Source organism: Ranitomeya variabilis, chromosome 8 (assembly GCF_051348905.1).
Source record: "Ranitomeya variabilis isolate aRanVar5 chromosome 8, aRanVar5.hap1, whole genome shotgun sequence".
NCBI lineage: Eukaryota > Metazoa > Chordata > Amphibia > Anura > Dendrobatidae > Ranitomeya > Ranitomeya variabilis.
The window spans coordinates 141,470,225-141,492,784 of record NC_135239.1 but is presented as its reverse complement, the minus strand read 5'-3'; the positions used below and the strand labels follow the sequence as shown (position 1 = coordinate 141,492,784).

The window sequence follows — 22,560 nt, the reverse complement described above, 5'->3', positions numbered from 1 at the left end:
TCCGGCCTGCAGGAATTCAGCATCAGCGGTGGAGGCCTGGTTGCGGTGCCCCTCCGGGTGGCTGGGGGAGTCCTCTGCTCCGACCCCACACTCCGGCTCCGGGCGGCTCGCCATGGCGTCCTCCATGTCGCTCACTTCTTCTTCCTGGTCCTTTTCCCGCTCTCTCCTTCGTGGGCGGTTTCGTTTTCTTTGTCTCTGCCCACCATTGAGGATCAGGAGGCGGATCTCGGCTGCTGACGGACACGTCCTCAAGGGGCTGAGATATTTAGACTGGGCGGCCATTGTCTTTCGCGCTCTTCAGCTTGTTCACGCCCACTTCCACGCCCTTCTTCTTCTCCTGCGCTCTCCTCAGCGCTATAATGGCGGCGGTTTTGGCGGGAACTTCTGGCGGCAAGTGGCAACACACAATCTTCGCAATAAGTCACAGTCCAAGCATAATAAATCACAGTTCCAAGGCACACATGACCTGATTTTTCAGGCTTAAGTGGATCCTGTTCGTGACGCCAAGTTGTAGCGCCCCCACCGCCGCAGGGCCGAGGGGTACCCGGTACCGGGCCTACGGGTCTCGGCTTCTGGGGGTTGTCATGGCGGCTAGGCCCCGGTCCGTGACCCTGCCGTGGGGCGCACAGTCAATGCTAGGTGTGGATGTCGGTGGTGCAGTTGTGGGGTGCAGGTCGCGGTAAATAACGAGGACACCAGGTTGCAGACTCTTTACCTCTTTCCTGGAGATCTCTGAGTCCTCAGTCCAGAATACGGTTCACCAGGCTGCGCAAGTCCGGCCGGTCCAATGGCACCTCCAGAGTTCACTTCACAGGTGGAAATCGGTGCCTTCCTTCTTAGCGCTATGTGTTGTAGTCCTTCCCTGCTGTGCTTACGGAAAGTACCCCACAACCGTTGTGTCTGTTTCTTAAGTTCCCTCACAACTCGATTAAATGATGTTCTTCTAATCGTCCGTCCCTTCCTGATGTTACAGTTAGAACGGCACCCGTTTGTCGGGTAGGCCTGGAGTTCTTCCGGGACCCTAGAGACGCCCCTCTCCCGCAATTGCCTCCCAAGACTTCATAGGTGATATGTGTTAGACAGCCCGCCTTAAACTGACTGTCCTGCCGCTGTTTAGAGTATTGCTTGAAGCTGAATGTTATAATACTCCCTCGGCGTTCCGGCCACCGGTAGTGCGCCTCAGTAGGGTGTTGCTCCGGTCTTACAGCACGACCCCTACTGGAATTCTCCTATCGCTTGATCTCGTTTCTCACTCAGCACAATCTATCTCGCTTCTAGTCCTTTCTTGGGCCCCGCCGCTTCCCGGAGCTGGCGCGGACCCGTTACGTTCTTTCCAATGCCAAGCCTCTGTCAGGATCCCACCCCTGACAGAGACCCTACTGTCTCTTCCTCCACAACACCCTCTGCCACTGAGTGTTGCTTCGTCCAATCCAGTCAGCTTTCTGATCTAACTTCCTGCCTGACCCCCGGTTTACCCACTATGGTGGGGAGTGGCCTAATGAATAGCACCCTTAGCTCCCCCCGGAGGCCCAGCTGTGAAATGTATTGGTGTCTGTGATACCTGATCAGATGAACTCCTTCAGTGCCATCGGACGCGCCATGGCTCCCCATAGTGGCGGAGCCACAGTACTGCAACGACCAGGACTCTGGGGCGCTGCATTTATATCATGGGGCAATATATAATCTGGGCAGGCACTACACAGCCAACAACTTCCTGTTTAACCACTTAGATGATGCTGTCCATCACTGATAGTGGCATGCAAATGGTGCAATTGCTCATGCTCCGGTTCCCATGGCCCCCCCTTACAACACAATTGTGGGGTGCAGATAGGTGGAGACCCATGGATATCATCTTACTCTTCCTATAAAGACAGGCAAGTGGTTGGGCTTCATAGGAGAATGCCAATTTGACTATATACTCCAATATAACATTATTACAATACATAGAACACGAGATCAAGAAGGTACAAGTCCTCTAAATGGATTAAAAGTAATAGAAACAATTTTTTTTCCAACTGTTTATTTTCAGGAACAGTTTTTTTCACAAACAAAAATACTTTCGCTATACTACAGTCATTATGGAAAAATGTTTTATATATATACATATATATTTATATCTACAGTGCCTTGCGAAAGTATTCGGCTCCCTGGAACTTTTCAATCTTTTCCCACATATCATGCTTCAAACATAAAGATACCAAACGTAGATTTTTGGTGAAGAATCAACAACAAGTGGAACACAATGTGAAGTTGAACGAAATGTATTGGTTATTTTAATTTTTTGGGGAAATTAAAAAACTGAAAAGTGGGGCGTGTAATATTATTTGGCCCCTTTACTTTCAGTGCAGCAAACTCACTCCAGAAGTTCATTGTGGATCTCTGAATGATCCAATGTTGTCCTAAATGCCTAATGATGATAAATATAATCCACCTGTGTGTAATCAAGTCTCCGTATAAATGCACATGCTCTGTGATAGTCTCAGGGTTCTGTTTGAAGCATAGAGAGCATCATGAAGACCAAGGAACACAACAGGCAGGTCCGTGATACTGTTGTGGAGAAGTTTAAAGCTGGATTTGAATGCAAAATGATTTCCAAAACTTTAAACATCCCAAGGAGCACTGTGAAAGTGATCGTATTGAAATGGAAGGAGTATCATACCACTGCAAATCTACCAAGACCCGGCTGTCCCTCTAAACTTTCATCTCAAACAAGGAGAAGACTGATCAGAGATGCAGCCAAGAGGCCCATGATCACTCTGGATGAACTGCAGTGATCTACAGATGAGGTGGGACAATCTGTCCATAGGACAGCAATCAGTCGTACACTCCACAAATCTGCCCCTCATGGACGATTGGCAAGAAGAAAGCAATTCTCAAAGATATCCATAAAAAGTGTCATTTAAGGTTTGCAACAAGCCACCTGGGAGACACACAAAACATGTGGAAGAAGGTCCTCTGGTCAGATGAAACCAAAATCAAACTTTTTTTGCAACAATTCCAAATGATATGTTTGGCGTAAAGGCAACACAGCTCATCACCCTGAACACACCATCCCCACTGTCAAACATGGTAGTGGCAGCCTTGAAAGGATTGTTGAGAAAAAGCCATTCAAAAATTTGGGGGAGATTCACAAGCAGTGCACTGCTGCTGGAGTCATTGCTTCAAGAGGCACCACACACAGACGTATCAAAGACATGGGCTACAAGTGTCACATTCCTTGTGTCAAGCCACTCATGACCAATAGGCAACACCAAAAGCATCTTACCTGAGCCAAGGAGAAAAAGAACTGGACTGTTGCTCAGTGGTACAAGGTGTTGTTTTCAGATGAAAGTAGATTATGCATTTAATTTGGAAATCGAGGTCCCAAAGTCTGGAGGAAGAGTGGAGAGACACACAATCCAAGCTGCTTGAGGTCTAGTGTGAAATTTCCACAATCAGTGATGGTTTGGGGAGCCATGTCATCTGCTGTTGTAGGTCTACTGTGCTTTATCAAGACCAAAGTCAGCTCAGCATCTACCAGGAAATTTTAGAGCACTTCATGCTTCCCTCTGCCAACAAGCTTTTCGGAGATGGAAATTTCATTCTCCAGCAGGATTTGGCATCTGTCCACATTGCCAAAATGACCAATATCTGGTTTAAAAACATCAGTATCACTGTGCTTGATTGGCTAGAAAACTCGCCTGACCTTTGTTGGCAGATATGCAACAGATACATGTGAAACAACACCGTGAGCACAGCTACAGAATGGTGCTATAGTTAGGCTCCCATGCCATATCCTTAATCAACATAAAACTTAGCACTCAACTTGGGATGCGGTGGACTCCGCGTCTGGCGGTATGCACGCCTACACCACATTCTCCTAAAGTACCTCTCTCCGCATACCACGGCTGTGTTTCCCCCTTCATAGATTTATTTTGGCCCGCTGACTTCCGGGCTCATTCATCAAATGAATTCTGTATACATAACTGAAGAAGGTTCATGTTGAACCGAAACGTTTTGAGTATACTGCAAAATAAATTCTTCTGTTCAAGCATCCCAAGTTGAGTGCTAAGTTTTATGTTGATTATGCAACAGATACAGACTTATTTGTGTGGAGGAGGAGTTTACACTTTTCTGACAGTAGATGGCAATGTTGTTACTGTTATATGCTTAGTTGAATGTAATGCATATACTTGTTGTACTTTGGTTTCACTTTCTCTCTGGTAAAAGGTCCTTTAGACTTCCTGTTATGCTTGTATTATGAAGCTGATGCATGTACCTCCTGTTCTGTGTAGATAAAAGTTGAAATACCCCATATAATCTACTCTCACAAGTTTCTTCTGCGACCAAACTATGCAACAACCTTAACACTATAGAGAATCTATGGGGTATTGTCAAGAGAAAGGTGAGAGACACCAGACCGAACAATGCTGAAGGCTGCAATCAAAGCATCCTGGGCTTCCATAACACCTCAGCAGTGCCACAGGCTTATCACCTCCATGCCACGCCACATTGATGCAGTAATTTATGCCAAAGGAGTCCCAACCAAGTATTGAGTGTATTTACTGAACATACATTGCAGTAGGCCAAGATTTTGGATTTTAAAATCATTTTTCAAGCTGGTATTATAAAGTATTCTAATTTACTGAGATAATGACTTTTGGGTTTTCATTGGCTGTAAGCCATAATCATCAACATTAACAGAAATAAATACTTGAAATAGATCACTCTGTAATGACTCTACAGCTCTGGCAAAAATTAAGAGACCATCACATCAAAACCCTGTCATGGGCAGCCCAATCTCCCGACCTGAACCCATTGAAAACCTCTGGAATGTAATCAAGAGGATGATGAATAGTCACAAGCTATCAAACAAAGAAGAACTGCTTAAATTTTTGCACCAGAAGCAGTGTGAAAGACTGGTGGAAAGCATGCCAAGACGCATGAAAGCTGTGATTAAAAATCATGGATATTCCACAAAATATTGATTTCTGAACTCTTCCAGAGTTAAAACATTAGTATTGTTGTTTCTAAATGATTATGAACTTGTTTTCATTGTATTACTTGAGGTCTGAAAGCACTGGGTTGTTTTTTTTCTTATTTTGACCATTTTTCCTTGTTAGAAAAAAAATGTAAAATTTATTGCTTCGGAGACATGTTGTTAGAAGTTTATAGAATAAAAGAACAATTTACATTTTACTCAAAAATATACCTTTAAAGAGAAACATCAGACAAACTGAGCATTTTGCAATGGTCTCTTAATTTTTGCCAGAGCTGTACATAATATATGAGTATTACTTTTTGTATTGAAGAACTGAAATAAATTAACTTTTTGATGATATTCTAATTTTGTGAGAAGTACCTGTATGTTGCTCCACTCTGCAACTGATCATATCCAGTCATCACAAGCGTCGATAACAGTTGATCAACAGGGGTGCCACGTGTTGTACTGTCACTGATCTGATATTGATGACCCATCATAAGGATAGGCTATCAATACAAAAGTACTGGACAACCATTTTAAGGGGCTAATGTGCAAAACTGTTTTCTCCAGAAATCTGGCATAAAACTATTTGAAATGTGTGAAATGCAGTTTTTATGACAGGGGGTTGGCAGAGCACAGCTCAACAAATTGATTATAATGTATGCCACAAAAGTGGCCTTAATTATATACAAGTGTATTCCAGGCTAGAGTACAAAACATCATGACCGCGTATTGCCAATATAGAATCCTTTTCGTAGGTAATCTTCCGCCCCAACTACCCTGCTCCCCTTAACAACTCCGTTTACCCACCCTAGAAATTCACACAAACACATTAATTTCTTTTGGATAATTTGGCCACAGCGGCCATTTTATTAACAATTACATGAATAACAACATGTATACCATTGTAAATGTAAACAACCTTGAGGGGAGGGTTCTTGGAGCTAAAAAATCTGGCTCATAATAGGCAGAAAGCCACCACAAAAATTTTAACCAAAAACACTTATTTACACTCAGCCGTAACCACCAGCTCGAGGGCACCATGTAACCCGTTTCGGGCAAACAAACCCCAAAGCTCCCGAGGTAAAGTCCCCATCCAGAGCCCGTAACAAAAGCCAGATCAACCTTATAAACATCATCACCAACTCCAAGAACCCCACCCCCCGCCAACCCGCCACTGTGACAATAATGACAAAAATTCTTTCCCCTATTTGAATGGAACATAACAGAAAAAACGCAAACAAAATGAAACCAACCCACACCGCTACCCCCACCTAAAAGTGTGCTCATCTCGGATTACCACCAAAAAAGGGAGGGTGGGAGGGACTCTCTTCACCTGTCACAGCAAGACTGATCCCTTCCCGCACTTTTTCCCCAGCCCCCACCTCCTGATCATAACAAAACCCCACCCCATACCTAAACCTACCAATCCCGAGACACCTATTTATCTTTTTTTTAAAATTCTCCACTCCTCCCCATGGCAACGCAGTCATGTGGGGGCTTCCTTTTAGCTGCACCCAATACAGCACCCCCTCTGTCTGTGCCTACATGCTTTATTTTTATCATTTATAGTGGATGCTTGATTTGCAATTCCCTTTCTCTTGATTGCAACTTTCTTGTTCCCGTAACGTAGACCTCTTTCAAAGGACCTACTTAACCATTAAATTGCATTATTTCCACGTCCATATTTATATGGCAGTAAAACATACTGCAGTCTTGTGATTTTCACACCAGCCACTAAATCTAATAATAGTCTGACACTATTTTGTAGAAATCTCTCATAAAGGAGCTTCCCAGGTTATTTTTTTACCAGGTACATGGATGAAGTAGGCCATAACCGCCTAGTGTGTCTCCTGTGATTGTGTACCGTGGTGCAGGCGGCAGCCATGGGTTAGGTAGTTGTCTTTTATGGCCACTTGGGTGTGTGGGCTTCATCTGTAAGGGCATTCTTGCAGGCTGGGTGGTGCCGGTGACCTTGGCTTGCAAGGACCAGATGTTGAGCGGTTCAATGAGGGAGACCACCAGTCAACAATAGCTTTTACTGAACAGTAACTTATTATGTACAATAGATAGTGGGTGCATAACTTCATGAACTTTTCCATTAGAACATGGAGCATCTTCGCACACGGTCTCTCTACCTCTTCCAGGTTTATTTTCTTCTGTCCTCAATTCCTTAGCCTTCACCACAATCCATCACAGTACTACAGTCCAGTAAGGGAGAGTGTCAGGACTCTGAACATTTTTTGATTACCTTTTGTGCATTACTGCCCTTTTCCAAGATGGCGTCTTTGGTCTCATGTGCACTCTGTCTTCCTACTATATAACTCCACCCCAGCCTTTAGTCTGTGCTAGAGTATTCTGCCTTGTAACCAGCTTCTGATACTGGTGGCTCCCTGGCTTTGTACCTGTTCCTGTGAACCTGTGTTGTGATCCTGTTACTCTGCTCTGAGTTCCTGCTGCATAAACCAGTTTCCAGTAATCCTCCTTCATCTGGCTGCTTGTGTTTACTTCCATCTGCATTTGTTGGACATGTAAGCTGTTGCTGCTCTGGAAAACCTGAGACTATTACCCAGGCCTCCCTTGTTGAGCTAAGATATTATTTGAACTGCCTTATAAGCATATATATCTGTGTTTGGACTAAACAAGGACTTATTCATGTCAAGTATCCTCAAGAATAACTGTGCTTCATAGACTTTCTGCTTGATTGCATTTTCCTCTGAAGTTCCCTATAGACTGTTAGGCCTCTTTCACATTTCCGTCAGCCCAACGTACCAACGGACATTGTGCAAATAGTGCACAACGTGGGCAGCGGATGCAGTTTTCCGACGCATCCGCTGCCCATAATGAAATCCGGGGAGGAGGGGGCGGAGTTACAGCCACGCATGCGTGGTCGGAAATGGCGGCTCCGACAGACAAAAAAAAGTTCCCTTGAACGTTTTTTGTCGCAACGGACCACAAAAACACAACGCATCCGTTGCAAGACGGATGCGACGTGTGGTCATCCGTCGCAAGCCGTCGTCAATTAAAGTCAATGGCAAAAAAACACATCCTGCAGGCACATTTGCAGGATCCTTTTTTTGCCAAAATGACGGATTGCGACGGATGGCAAAAAATGGAAGTGTGAAAGAGGCCTTAAGCTGCATTTAATATTTACACCAAGTGTGGACTTGAGTTTCTCTCTGCACCTGTTTGAATCACCGTGTGATAATATAGTCTTTACCATTTACAAAACTGTGTCCTGTAGTTATCTTGTTCCACGCCAAAAGTATCCTGAGTTATCCCCTATAATTATTACAGAGAGTCCTGTCCTCACCCCATGGTTTTGTGTCCTTTTTCCCCGAGGGGAGCTAGTTTGCCACTACCATTCCTTAGCATCTCTACTTGCTGAAGGCCTTGGAACTCCCACCCAGGGCTCTCTCTTCGTCTCACATTTCCCTGTTCCGTCCTGGCCCGATACGTCCCCTGACGAAGGATAATCACTTCCGAAACGCGCGTCGGGTGAGGCGCAGGCACAGGATTCAGCCCCCTCAGGTATATACAACAATCCTTGCTGTACTTTTTTACATATGGGTGTATGTTCCCAGCATATGCTGGCACACTACTTATGAACCTCTTGGCAGGTCCTTACACTTTTGCACTTTATTGATATTAGTTGGTAATTGATATTTGTGCACTCGGTCACTTTATTGTGGTTTTGGGCATACTTGTGCACTAAATTATTCATTTTTCTTTATATATTGATTTTTGCACAATGTGTTTTTATTGTAGAATTGTTTCTCTTTTTTATTGTTTTGACACAAGAGAAACTTATTTATGTACAGCTTGAATTAGGAAATCCTGGTACTATAGTGGGGATTCAGTTGGGATTATTATATAGATTCTATTATCCTGTCGCTGCGCAGTTTTATATGTTTTTATGCACTTTTTCATTTTTTATATATTATGTAACCATTGCCATTCCTACTAATAAAGGTATATTTTAACATTCCCATGCTTTTATATTTTTTCTGGACTTTGGTCCTTGCTGTATTGCTTTGGTTTTAGTTTGTTTTTATTAAGTATACCCCTCCTCACATGTAAAGCGCCATGGAATAAATGGCGCTATAACAATAAATAATAATAATAATAATAATAATAATTTGTAAGCCAATGTTTTATTCCATGTGTTTCTTATAAACTATGTTCCAAATTATTATGCAACTGACATTTTTATCGGATTTTCCTAAATGGTTGGTGCAAATGACAGTCAGTCTAATAAAAGTAATCACCCGTTAGATTTTACATCGAATTTTATTGAAGAAACCTCCCAATGATAACAGTATAATCTCCAAAATGAATAAAAACTTAAAATGCACTGTTCCAAATTATTAGGCACAGTAGAATTTCTAAACATTTGATATGTTTTAAAGAACTGAAAATGCTCATTTGTGGAATTTGCAGCATTAGGAGGTCACATTCACTGAACAAAAAAAGCTATTTAACTCCAAAACATCCTAACAGGCCAAGTTACATGTTACCATAGGAGCCTTCTTTGATCTCACCTTCACAATTCCTGCATCCATTGAGTTTCTGCTTGTATTTCTTTGTATGAAGTCAGAATAGCCTCCAGAGCTGCTGTTTTGATGTGAACGGCCTCCCACCCTCATAGATCTTTTGCTTGATGATACTCCAGAGGTTCTCTGTAGGGTTGAGGTCAGGGGAAGATGGTGGCCACACCATGAGTTTATCTCCTTTTATGCCCATAGCAGCCAATGACTCAGAGGGATTCTTTGCAGCATGAGATGGGGCATTGTCAGCATGAAGATGATTTTGCTCCTCATGGCATGTTTCTGCTTTTTATACCATGGAAGAAAGTTGTCAGTCAGAAACTCTATATACTTTGCAGAGGTCATTTTCACACCTTCAGGAACCTTAAAGGGCCCCACCAGCTGTTTCCCCATGATTCCGGCCCAAAACATGACTCCTCCACCTCCTTGCTGATGTCGCAGCCTTGTTGGGACATGGTGGCCATCCACCAACCATCCACTACTCCATCCATCTGGACCATCCAGGGTTGCTCAATGCTTATCAGTAAACAAGACTGTTTGGAAATTAATCTTCATGTATGTGTGGGCCCAATGCAACCATTTCTGCTTGTGAACATTGTTTAAGGGTGGCCGAATAGGTTTATGCACCACAGCAAGCCTTTGAAGGATCCTACACCTTGAGGTTCGAGGGACTCCAGAGGCACCAGCAGCTTCAAATATCTGTTTGCTGCTTTGTAATGGCTTTTTAGCAGCTGCTCTGTTAATCCGATGAACTTGCCTGGCAGAAATCTTCCTCATTATGCCTTTATCAGCATAAACACATATGTGCTCAGATACAGCCACAAATCTCTTAACAGTATGATGATCATGCTTAAGTTTAAGGGAAATTTCTAATGTTTTCATCCCTTCACCAAGGCATTGCACTATTTGATGCTTTTCAGCAGCAGAGAGATCCCTTTTCTTTCCCATGTTACTTGAAAACTGTGACCTGCTTAATAATGTGGAACATCATTTTTAAGTAGTTTTCCTTTAATTAGAATCACCTGGAAAACTAATTATCACATGTGTTTAAGATTGATTTCAGTGATACATTGAGCCCCGAGACACAATACTATCCATGAGTTTATTTGAAAAACAAAACAATTAAATCTTTATGACACTTAAATCCAATTTGCATAATAATTTGGAACACAGTGTATGTAAATGAGCTGTTCAGGACTAAGGGTACTGTCATACTCTGCAACTTTCCAACGATCACGACCAGCGATACGACCTGGCCGTGATCGTTGGAAAGTCGTTGTGTGGTCGCTGGAGAGCTGTCACACAGACAGCTCTCCAGCGACCAACGATGCCGAAGGCCCCGGGTAACCAGGGTAAACATCGGGTTACTAAGCGCAGGGCCGCGCTTAGTAACCCGATGTTTACCCTGGTTACCATCGTAAAAGTAAAAAAAAAAAAACGTACATACTCACATTCCGGTGTTCTTCAGGTCCCTCGCAGTCTGCTTCCCGCTCTGACTGAGTGCCGCCGTAAAGTGAAAGCAGAGCACAGCGGTGACGTCACCGCTGTGCTCTGCTCTTACTTTCCGGCCGGCAGTCAGTCAGTACGGGAAGCAGACTGCGAGGGACCTGAAGGACACCGGAATGTGAGTATGTACTTTTTTTTTTTTTTACTTTTACGATGGTAACCAGGGTAAACATCGGGTTACTAAGCGCGGCCCTGCGCTTAGTAACCCGAAGTTTACCCTGGTTACAAGCGAACGCATCGTTGGATCGGTGTCACACACACCGATCCAACGATGACAGCGGGAGATCCAGCGACGAAAGAAAGTTCCAAACGATCTGCTACGACGTATGATTCTCAGCAGGGTCCCTGATCGCTATCGTATGGATATCGCTGGAACGTCATGGATCGTACCGTCGTAGCGACAAAAGTGCCACTGTGAGACAGTACCCTAAGGGCTGGACAAGGATCTCTGTGAGACGTTTACCAGTCTGAGACATCTAGATCAGGAGAGCAGACTGTCAATCAGTACATGTTTCATACTGGTAGTACCCCTTTTCATTTAAAATAAGCTCTGTAGGCAGTTTCCCAGGGACATCTATGTCCGGCTCATAGAGCTTAAGCTCAAATAGCTCAAATAAGAAAAACATGGAATTCTCTGGAATAAGACATTGGACCGCAGATATCAAGCTATCATTTTATTAAGCTTCCTATGACCTACATGCTCTTAGCAGAGTTGATCTACTGACATTCCTTTTCAGTGGAGGAGTTAAATGAATATTTATTGAGCAACTTGAATATACATAGTGTTTTACAGCTTGTTTATTTATTATTTTAGTAAATGGGGAGGAATTACTGGCTGATCCTGACTAATGTATGGTAATAACAGCCCTGTATTATGCACTTACGCACTGAGAGCACTTGTCGCTGCTATATACACATATACTCAGAGTATGTAAGGGAGCGATAACTGCTGAATAAACAGAAATATTTAAAAAATGTATTTTTTGTCAGACAAATGCTAACAGTTATGTTTGTACGCCCCCTCTTTTACATCTTTCCACTTTTATAGTGCATGGTGACGTGTGAAGTGGTGATGGGTTTGAAACGCTGCCTGGAATTATTGTACATGTCTGAAGGACAGGGAGGTCCCCACCTCTTCCCCCTCGAAACATAGCAGCCGGGATTGATAAAATGCTACTTCCCAACAGCCTCCACACTAGCAAATAGCTCTGATATCATTTCTGGATGCTTGCTTCCTCTAGGGAAATAAGCATCACATTCAACTATTTGGTGTGTGATTGAAATATTCATAGAAAGAAGGAATGTATGTAAGTTCCGGCATTGTGTGCGCTATTTGTACAGTGGATGACTAATGCTCCGAGAAAGCAGTCCGGGCAGGTGCGGCAGCACGAGGCGTCTGCTATAACAAAGGGTCTAATGTACTGTTCACTGATCGGGTAAAGCATGGCTCTGCTTGTTATTTTCACAACTTCCATGTCCTCATTATGTTTTTATTTAGCCTAGGAAACCCCTTCAGATAGTGAACTCCAAATCATCACAGGCAGGATTACCAAGAAAGGTGACGCCTGTATACAGAGAACACAGGATCACACTACTCACAATAGTGATGTTGCCTGCGTCCCTAGAAAACTCCCATAGCAGTCAATGAACATCTCCAGATTAGTGCCGATTATGGCCCCTGATGCTGTTACAGAAGCTCAGCCGAAAGACCGTGTGCAGAAAATAAAATAAAAACAAGTCTACAGTCAGAAAATGAAAGACGCTTAGCAAAAAAGAATATGCGTCCTGATCTGATTTTACATGTGAAATATATGATAAGTGAGAGGATGGGACGAGTTTGTACTTAACGACTCAGCAGAGTTTTGGTTTTCAGTTTTTTTATAATCTTTAAGATTGTTTGTTTTAAAGCCCAGTAACATTTATTTTGACAGAGCTATAAGAGGATTTTATATATTTTCCATGTAGGATAAATATTGTGATTATTTCATTAAATCTGGTGTTACCTACAATATCAGTGTTATACCAGGGGTATTTCAGTTCTTGCGTTTCCAGTTTTTTTGCTCCCCTTCTTCCCAGAGCCATAACTTTTTTATTTTTCAGTCAATATGGTCATGTGAGGGCTTGTTTTTTCTTGACTAGAACCAAAACAATTCAGTAAGGGTCAAAAGAACCAGATGAAATACCAGGACATGGACTTATCAGAATATATTTTTATTATTATTATGCGTGACAATGGTTACAAAATATATTAAAATTACATAAATCCACAAATATAAAATATATAAATATTAAATGTAAAAACTACAAAACATGCGCTGCACCAGGAAGATCAGGATGAAAGTGTGAAATACCACTCCTAACTCCAGCCCCACTACAATAACAGGATGTCTTGGATTACGCTGACACCACGTAATTAGAGATTTCTCTGCCAAGTCCAACTCAATAAAAAACGGTAAAAAAGTGCACAAGTGCCAAATCCAAATTAAAATGTCTATGCCAAATTCAACTCAGTATAAAACAATAAAAAAGTGCACAAGTGCCAAATCCAGATTAGAGTAACCAATTATGATTATAAATCGATGCCAATCACTGCATAAAGTGACAGTGTGCAGAAAGTGTAAATAGCGCAACTCAGTATAAAACAATATAAAAGTGCATACGTGCCAAATCCTGATTAAAGTAACCAATTATAATTATAAATTGATGACAATTTCAGGGGGAAGAAGGATATACCGAATCCGAAACGCGCGTCGGGAGAAGCGCAGGTCCAGGATTCAGCCCCAGCAGGTATAGACTAATATATAATCGCTGACACCAATTTTTTTCGATAATTAGCTATCTCCAACGTGTACTGACACTTTACTAGGCACTTTTTGTGGATAAATTCTTGTGCTATTCATAATTTCTGCACTCTGTCACTTTATGCAGTGATTGTCATCAATTTATAATTATAATTGGTTACTTTAATCAGGATTTGGCACGTATGCACTTTTATATTGTTTTATACTGAGTTGCGCTATTTACACTTTCTGCACACTGTCACTTTATGCAGTGATTGGCATCGATTTATAATCATAATTGGTTACTCTAATCTGGATTTGGCACTTGTGCACTTTTTTATTGTTTTATACTGAGTTGAATTTGGCATAGACATTTTAATTTGGATTTGGCACTTGTGCACTTTTTTACCGTTTTTTATTGAGTTGGACTTGGCAGAGAAATCTCTAATTACGTGGTGTCAGCGTAATCCAAGACATCCTGTTATTGTAGTGGGGCTGGAGTTAGGAGTGGTATTTCACACTTTCATCCTGATCTTCCTGGTGCAGCGCATGTTTTGTAGTTTTTACATTTAATATTTATATATTTTATATTTGTGGATTTATGTAATTTTAATATATTTTGTAACCATTGTCACGCATAATAATAATAAAAATATATTCTGATAAGTCCATGTCCTGGTATTTCATCTGGTTCTTTTGACCCTTACTGAATTGTTTTGGTTCTAGTCTGGCTGCTGCTGTGGTTTCCACAGCGATTGTTACACAGTGCACTTGGGTGACGCATATAAAATTTCTGTATACTTTCTTTACATATACAGATATACGAATGAAAAATTGATTTATTTGCAATTTATTTTTTGTGTACTGTGTGACATATATTCATCTTGTTTTTTCTTGCAGAACAAGCTTTTTTTTTCAATGACACCATTGTTTTCATCATATCGTGTACTGGAAAAGGGAAAAAAATCTAAGTGCAGAGAAATTGCAAAAAAGTGCAATTCCACAATTTTTTTTTTTTTTACCATATTCACTTAATGCTAAAACTGACTTGTCATTATGATTCTCCAGGTCATTATGAGGTCGTAGACAACAAACATGTCTAGGTTCCTTTTTATTTAAGTGATAAAAAAAATCTAAAGTTTATAAAGAAAAAAAATGGTGCCACTTTCTGAGACCCATAGCATCTCCAGTTTTTTGGATCTGGGGCTGGGTGAGTACTTGTTATTGTGTTCTGAGTTGACATTACTATTGATCAAATTTTGGGATAGATACGATGTTTTGATTGCCTGTTATTGCATTTTATTATTGCAGTGTTGCAGTGACCAAAAAAAAACGTGATCAGATCAACTGTCATGTGCCGGAAAAGAGGGGGAGGCGGCCCATGATGGACATTCCATGTCATAGGTCGTTAAGAGGTTAATTTCCAAGTACAGCATGAGCCCACCAATGAATCCAGTGGGCTAGATAGATAGCTGAATAGATAGATAGTTGAATAGATAGATAGATACTAGTGCAACACCCCAGGTTGTTGCAGTGATGTTGCTTTGCCTTCGGGGAGGGTAATATAATGCTCCGAAGCAATGGAGTTCTCTTCACCAGGTAAGGCACCCGCATGCAACACATTCTGAATCCAGGCTAGGAGGGGGAGCTCAAGACCCGGATTGAGGGGAGCTTCCCTCAAATATGGATATATGTCCTGGTCTGGAGGAGGAGTTAGGTAGTTGGTCCAGGGAGACCAAGGGAGAGGGTCTGATAGAGACACTGAAGGAGAAGGAAGTCTGGAACTGAGAGCAGACAGAGAGGCATGGCAGCCACGAGGAAGCTGCAGCCTCTGAAAGGACAGATAACCCGAGGGGTTGTATGTGGTGGATCTTCAGAGGAAAGGAGCAAAGAGGAACAGGGCTCAGAGGGGAACTGTGACTGGGCACCCTCAGAGCCGAAGCGCAGTACCGGGAGCCTGAGGCCTTAGGACAGGGGGAAGAGGACTCTGCAGAAAGCTTCAGGCAGCAGGGACTTCATATACAGCAAGCGCTAGTTGGAAAGGCTCACGAACCTCGTCTAGAAAAAGTGAATCCTCCATTGCCTCCGAGCCGATGGAGAAGGACGCGGAACAGCATGGCAGCAGTATGGCTGCACGCTACCTGGTAAAGGCCTTGGCGGACAACGGAGAAGAGCCACCAGAACCTGCAACTACCTCTAAAGACGTCCCCGGTTCGCAGCGGCATGAAACCTCGGACCTGAAGCCTAGCATGGACCCGGAGCTCCTCACTGCAGAGATGGAGTAGCTGGCCAAGCAACTTCTAAAGACCCAGATGACAGCAGTGGCCGCCTGGAAAGAATCCCTGGTCTGGAGAATGACAGCTGCCCAGGCGCAACGACAATACTCACCAGCCACGCTCCCAGCCCTGGTGGAACCTGCACCTTCTGTTGTGAACTCTATTTCTGGGCTCCCTCTTGTGGTCACAAGTGGTACTGTGTGAGTGCTGTCTTTCTGCAGGTTTGTGACTGGCATCAGCTGTCTCGTTATCTGTGGGCTGGTTTTCTATGTAAGCTCACTTGGACTCTCAGTCTATGCCTGCTGTCGTTGTATTCAGTGCTATTCTGATTGCTCCTGTCTACATCCGTAATCAGTCTCTCCATGAGAAGCTAAGTTCTGTTTGCTTATTCTTGCTCATCTATGTTCAATATGTTTCCTAGAATATTATGAGTTTTTTCCAGCTTGCTAATATGTGATTTCTCTGCTTGCTGGTAGCTCTGGGGTGCTGAGTTGCTCCCCCCACATCGTTAGTTGGTGTGGGGGTTCTCGCATTCTCTGCGTGGATATTTTTGTATAGGGTTTTTTACTGACCGCACAGATCCCTTGCTATTTTCTGCTATCTAGTGTTAGCGGGCCTCATTTGCTTAACCTGTTTCATCTCTGCGGTTGTCTTTTCCTCTTAACTCACCATTATTATTTGTGGGGGGCTGTTCTATATCTTTGGGGTTATTTCTCTGAGGCAAGTGAGGTCTTACTTTATCTCTAGGGGTAGTAAGTTTCTCAGGCCGTGAAGAGACGTCTAGGATTTCAGGAAACGTTCCACGGCTACCTTTAGTGTGTTTGGATAGGATCAGATTTTGCGGTCAGTCCAGTTACCACATCCCCAGAGCTTGTCCTATTTTCTCTGACTTAGCTGGTTAGATTTGTGATCCTAAGCCACTGGGATCATAACAACCTTCGGCCTCGGTGGAGCTGGAAAGCAACGCTCTGCTGGAAAAGGTGATGCCGCCGATGGAGAACCTGGACCTCACGACTGCTACCCCGACGGAGCCAGAAAGTGAAACACTGCCAGAAAGCAAGATGCCGCAAATGGACACGACCGCGCCGCAGCACCAGGCCATGCAGACAGCACACCAGACCCCAGCGGAGACAGAACAGGACACCGGCACCAGCGAGACAGGTATGCTAACTGAACCGGGAGCTGAAGACACCTTAGTGGGACCACTAGCACCCCCGCAAATTTTAATGCTCAGACAAATTACAACTGCCATAACTTGGGACCGTATGACTGACGTATGCGACGCACTTACTGAGCCAATGACTCCTGTGCCATCGCCCCTGAAGGCATGCAGGCCCAAAGAGACTGTTCAATGGAAGCATCCCCAGACAGACCTTATGGGATTTCCAATAGAGGCCCTATCAGCAGCTAATGGTGTATAACTGATTGATAAGGAGGACTGCTGCCGACCGCAGATATTAAAACTTGCAGCGGAAGAGAAAACCCGAAAAACTAGGTGGGAAGCTATGGAACAGAAGAACTTGTTAGCAAAAGCCCAGTCCCGAATAATTAAACCTGCAAGTAGGGAACCTATCAGAACAGGAACTGTTCTCTCCTTCAGTTTGGATAAAGGATGGGGTTTCATCAAGGAACAAATAGAACACAGGAAACTATACGTCAACTGCAGGGATGTGGAATCACACCTATTAAGAGGACACCTTGACCGTGACTTACAGTATACCCTGGTGACAAAGTGACTTACACCCGGCACCATGGAGAAAGGGGATATTATGCCCTACACATTAAAAGGTGCCCAACCCAGCATGCCTATAGCCATATAGCCACTGCGAGTGGACAGCAAACCCGGGCTACACAGACTTTGGAAGCCGAACATTTTTCTAAGGAGTCACCTGCTGACCCCCATGTTAATGAACTTCCCCAGTCAGGAAGCTGTGCATGCCAGGACCTGCCCTGGAAGAAACAGAATTAAAGAGACATTCACCTACGTGAAACTAATGCTGTGAATATGTTATGTTTATGTTTTTTCTTTGCAGTTTGTATGGACAATTGTTACCTGAGGATTGTTTTATAAATAGTTTGGCACCTGTTCCGGTGCCCCTCTGCTTGATATTGCCGCACGCTGGTAGCATGAGCAAGACGGTATATATGTACCTGTTTTGCTTTTCAGGACTGGAGCAAAACAGCATGGTGCAGCGGAGACCAGGACTGGTCAATGCGTCTTTCTATCCCCAAAGTTTGCACTTTAACCTGTGTGCACTTGTAATAAAAAGTTATGTTATTGTTATATTATGCAACGTTCAAGAACCGTACCTCCCATAAAGGAATGCTAAGTTTAACCTGTTAACCCATTGACATGCATGTCACAAAAATTGTCTTCAACCTGTTGTTTACGTTTTTCTTTTCCCAGTCCAGAAGTACTGGAGTTAACGGGGGAGTGCAACCACCCAGGTAACCGGTTGTTGCAGTGATGTTGCTTTCCCTTCGGGGAGGGTAATAGCATGCTCAAAGGCAATGGAGTTCTCTTCACCAGGTAAGGCACCCACATACAACACATTCTGAATCCAGGCCAGGAAGGGGAGCTCAAGACCCAGATTGAGAGGAGCTTCCCTCAAATATGGATATGTGTCCTGGTCTGGAGGAGGAGTTAGGTAGTTGGTCCAGGGAGACCAAGGGAGAGGGTCTGATAGAGACACTGAAGGAGAAGGAAGTCTGGAACTGAAAGCAGACAGAGAGGCCTGGTAGCCACGAGGGAGCTGCAGCCTCTGAAAGGACAGATAACCCGAGGGGGTTGTATGTGGTGGAGCTTCAGAGGAAAGGAGCAAAGGAGAGGAACAGGGCTCAGAGGGGAACTGTGACCAGGCACCCTCAGAGCCAAAGCGCAGTACCAGGTACCGGGAGCCTGAGGCCTTAGTGGAACTGTAGGCCACTTGGCAGAACTGGAGGGCTGAGAACTTTATGGGATTGGCCCACACCGCACCTGAGACGCAGCAGCACCTGAGGAACCCAGGGCATGATAGAGTCCCTATAAAAAGGCTCAAGCTGCCCATCATGCAGGTACCTGTCTCAGGACAGGGGGAATAGAGGATTCTGCAGAAAGCTTCAGGCAGCAGGGACTTCAAATATACAGCAAGCGCTAGTTGGAAAGGCTCACGGACCTCGACTGGAAAAAGGGACTCCTCCATTGCCTCCGAGCCGGCAGGGCCATACCATCACCCGTACCTTGTACCCTGGACTGTGGCCTGCTAACTACGGTAAACCAGATAAAGACTTACAACTTGTGTCCTTTACTCATTTTACCGGCCTACACCATCATCGCCATACACTTCAGGACATTCGGGGGCCCAGGGCCACGGACCGGGTCGCAGCCACCGTGACATCCCCTTTAAGACCGGACCCAGTACCGAGTACTAGATAGATATATCCATCTATCTCTCTGTATCTATCTATCTATCTATCTATCTATCTATCTATCTATCTATCTATCTATCGATAATAGATAGATAAATAGATAGATAATAGATAGATGTTAGATAATAGATAGATATTAGATAATAGATAATAGATATCAGATAATAGATAGATAGATGGATAGATAGATGATATATAATAGATAGATAGATAGATAGATAGATAGATAGATAGATAGATAGATAGATAGATAGAGATTGATAGGTAATAGATATATAGATAATAGATAGATAATATGTAATAGATAGATAATAGATATTAGATAATAGATAGATAATAGATAGATTTTAGACAATAGATATTAGATACTGTAGATAATAGATACAGAGATAGATAGATAGTTTTAGAAATACTTTAAAATAAATTTGATACAACCTCCCCTTTTTCCAATACTAAAGTGAAGTACCATAGTGAAAAAAATTGCTTATTTTGTATTGTCATGTCTGCAAAAGTTTGATCTATCAAAAAAAAAAAATTATTTAAATTTCACAACACAAAAAAAGAACCAAAACACCAGAATTGCCATTTTCAGTTATCACAAATTCCAATATATGCAATAAAAAGCCATAAAAATATCATATGTACCGCAAAATGATACCAATGAAAACAAAAGCTTCCCACTGAAAAATAAGCCCTAACATAGCCCCATCCAAATATAAAAAGTAAATTAGCAAAAGTAAAAAATACAAAAATTAAAGAATTAAAATAAAAAAAAAAAATTACAGAACTCAGAAAAAGGTAACACATAATATGGTACATAATACGGATATTTGAAAACTACAACTTATCCCACAAACACGTAGGTTTTCCGTCTATGCCGTTCATGGCTCTATATTTGGCTGTGATTTAGGTACTCTGCCTTTTCTGTTCACTTGTAGCTTCCCTAATGTAGAAGAATCTGTCATCCACACAATTGGATTTCCATGGATCAGTGTCACGCTATTCACAACACCCAGAACTTTTTATGGACGGTGTGATATAATTTCATAGTGAATCATCGTGATCATTTTAGATGACTGCCGAACACATATAAAGTAGTGACCATATATTGCATTGTCCATATATATTTATATTTTTCCTAATGACAAAATGTGTGCAAAAAACTGATCAGGGCATATTGTGAAATTCTGCGTCCTTTAATAAAAATTACATATACAGCCGCACATGAGGATCTCAACACACATTGTAATTTCCCATAGAACTTGGAAAGCAAAGGGCACACCATGCATTCAGAGATATATCATGTGCCTTCATAGGCTTTATGCCGCACTGCATGAATTTCTAACAAGTAATGGTAAACTGACTGAACAGAGAACTAGTCTGAACTGGTGCATAACCAAAAACAACTTACATAGCAAATAGATAAATGGAAATGTTGTGCTAAGCATCTCGTGTGTTATTTTTCATAGATTTCACAAGCCATTATGCTATTCACATTTCATGTATTGCACATTCCCTTGCTTTAGTTCAATTGAGTGCAGCCATTTATCTGCATTGATTTCTGTCACCACTTCTGGTACCCAAGGCTTTTCCTAAGTAACATCTGTATTTCAACAGCAAACCTTCCAAAAGAAATTCATCACTAAATCAAACTTTAGTGAAGAAAGTGATCTCCCTGCGATCATAGTGTGGGCAGCCAGATATAAGAAGGGCAGAAAAATAAGAAAAAGCAGATTTGTAAAGTACTAATAGTTACTTATTGTACTCACTTCTACAAGTTCACTGGAATGATGCCATTTTATACTCATAGAAATTTGTAAAATATGATAAAATAGTATTTGAAGTAGCAAAAATTCCAGATATTTGAGTTTTTCTCTTAGTTGATGTCATTTTAGGAAATGCCGTAAGCCTCGGAGTGTAATATTGGATACTATTTGTTTCTGGATCATTCTTTGTCTTGTCCTACAAATGACTAAATATGTCCACAGTATAATGTTATAGAAATATTTATGGAACCACAAACACTATTAAACTTGTAACCACGAGAGCCCCGGCATTGGGGCTAATTGCCGCTAGTTTGGATTTTTCTCCAGAATCTCCCAATCTCTAAAATGTGAAGTGAGTGATTTCTCTGCTTCCCTCTTGTGATGTCTGATAAATGACATTTTATAAAGCATTTATTCAGAAGGGACTCGGGCGACAAAGAAAGATTAATATGGTCCCTAGCCTACTGATAATGAGCAGGGACATATGAAATCCTCTCACAGTTACACCCCATATTATCAGTCCCCTGATCCGTGCCTGCGCTGGCTGCTCATCTTATCCAGCGATGCTGTCACATACCTTGCAGGCGCTCCACTCCGGCGTTCTGCTTACCTAGTGGCTTCTAGCAATCTATAAACCCACAAGAAGTTTCTGTCACAGAAGTGGGTGTGTTAGAAGATGGAAAGAAAAGCACGGAAGAGACACACCTGGACCTGTCTGACAGCTCCGTACAATATCGGGAAAGAAATATGCCCAGCCAGGATCAGAATAAAGGATTACAGCCAACATTACGTTTATGTTTTCATGTCACGACATGGACAATAAAAAAGGACAACCCAATACAATTTATGGTTTATTTTTTTGTAATTGTTCTGGCAAAATGCCCTTCAGCTGTGATACCACAGACAGCCTGCCGACTGATGTGACATAGTTTGATAATTAGACATCCAAATATTTATAATAGACAAAAGGTTGGTAGATCAACATCCAATTTACATTGCAAGTAAAGGCCCCGTCACACATAGCGAGATCGCTAGCGAGATCGCTGCTGAGTCACAAGTTTTGTGACGCAACAGCGACCTCAGTAGCGATCTCGCTATGTGTGACACGTACCAGCGATCAGGCCCCTGCTGTGAGATCGCTGGTCGTGTCGGAATGGCCTGGACCTTTTTTTGGTTGTTGAGGTCCCGCTGACATCGCTGAATCGGTGTGTGTGACACCGATCCAGCGATGTCTTCACTGGTAACCAGGGTAAACATCGGGTTACTAAGCGCAGGGCCGCGCTTAGTAACCCAATGTTTACCCTGGTTACCAGC

General features: G+C 42.7%; 1 protein-coding gene across 1 annotated transcript in view; it reads right to left on the bottom strand.

Moving 5' to 3' along the window:
• LOC143788456 (retinoic acid-induced protein 3-like) overlaps window positions 1-21,914 on the bottom strand; it is a 43,980-nt gene extending 22,066 nt beyond the window's left edge. Inside the window, exon 1 of the mRNA XM_077278144.1 lies at window positions 21,824-21,914. The gene's annotated coding sequence lies outside the window, so the exon portion shown is untranslated. The remainder of the gene's footprint in view (window positions 1-21,823) is intronic.
• Window positions 21,915-22,560: the final 646 nt, after the last annotated feature.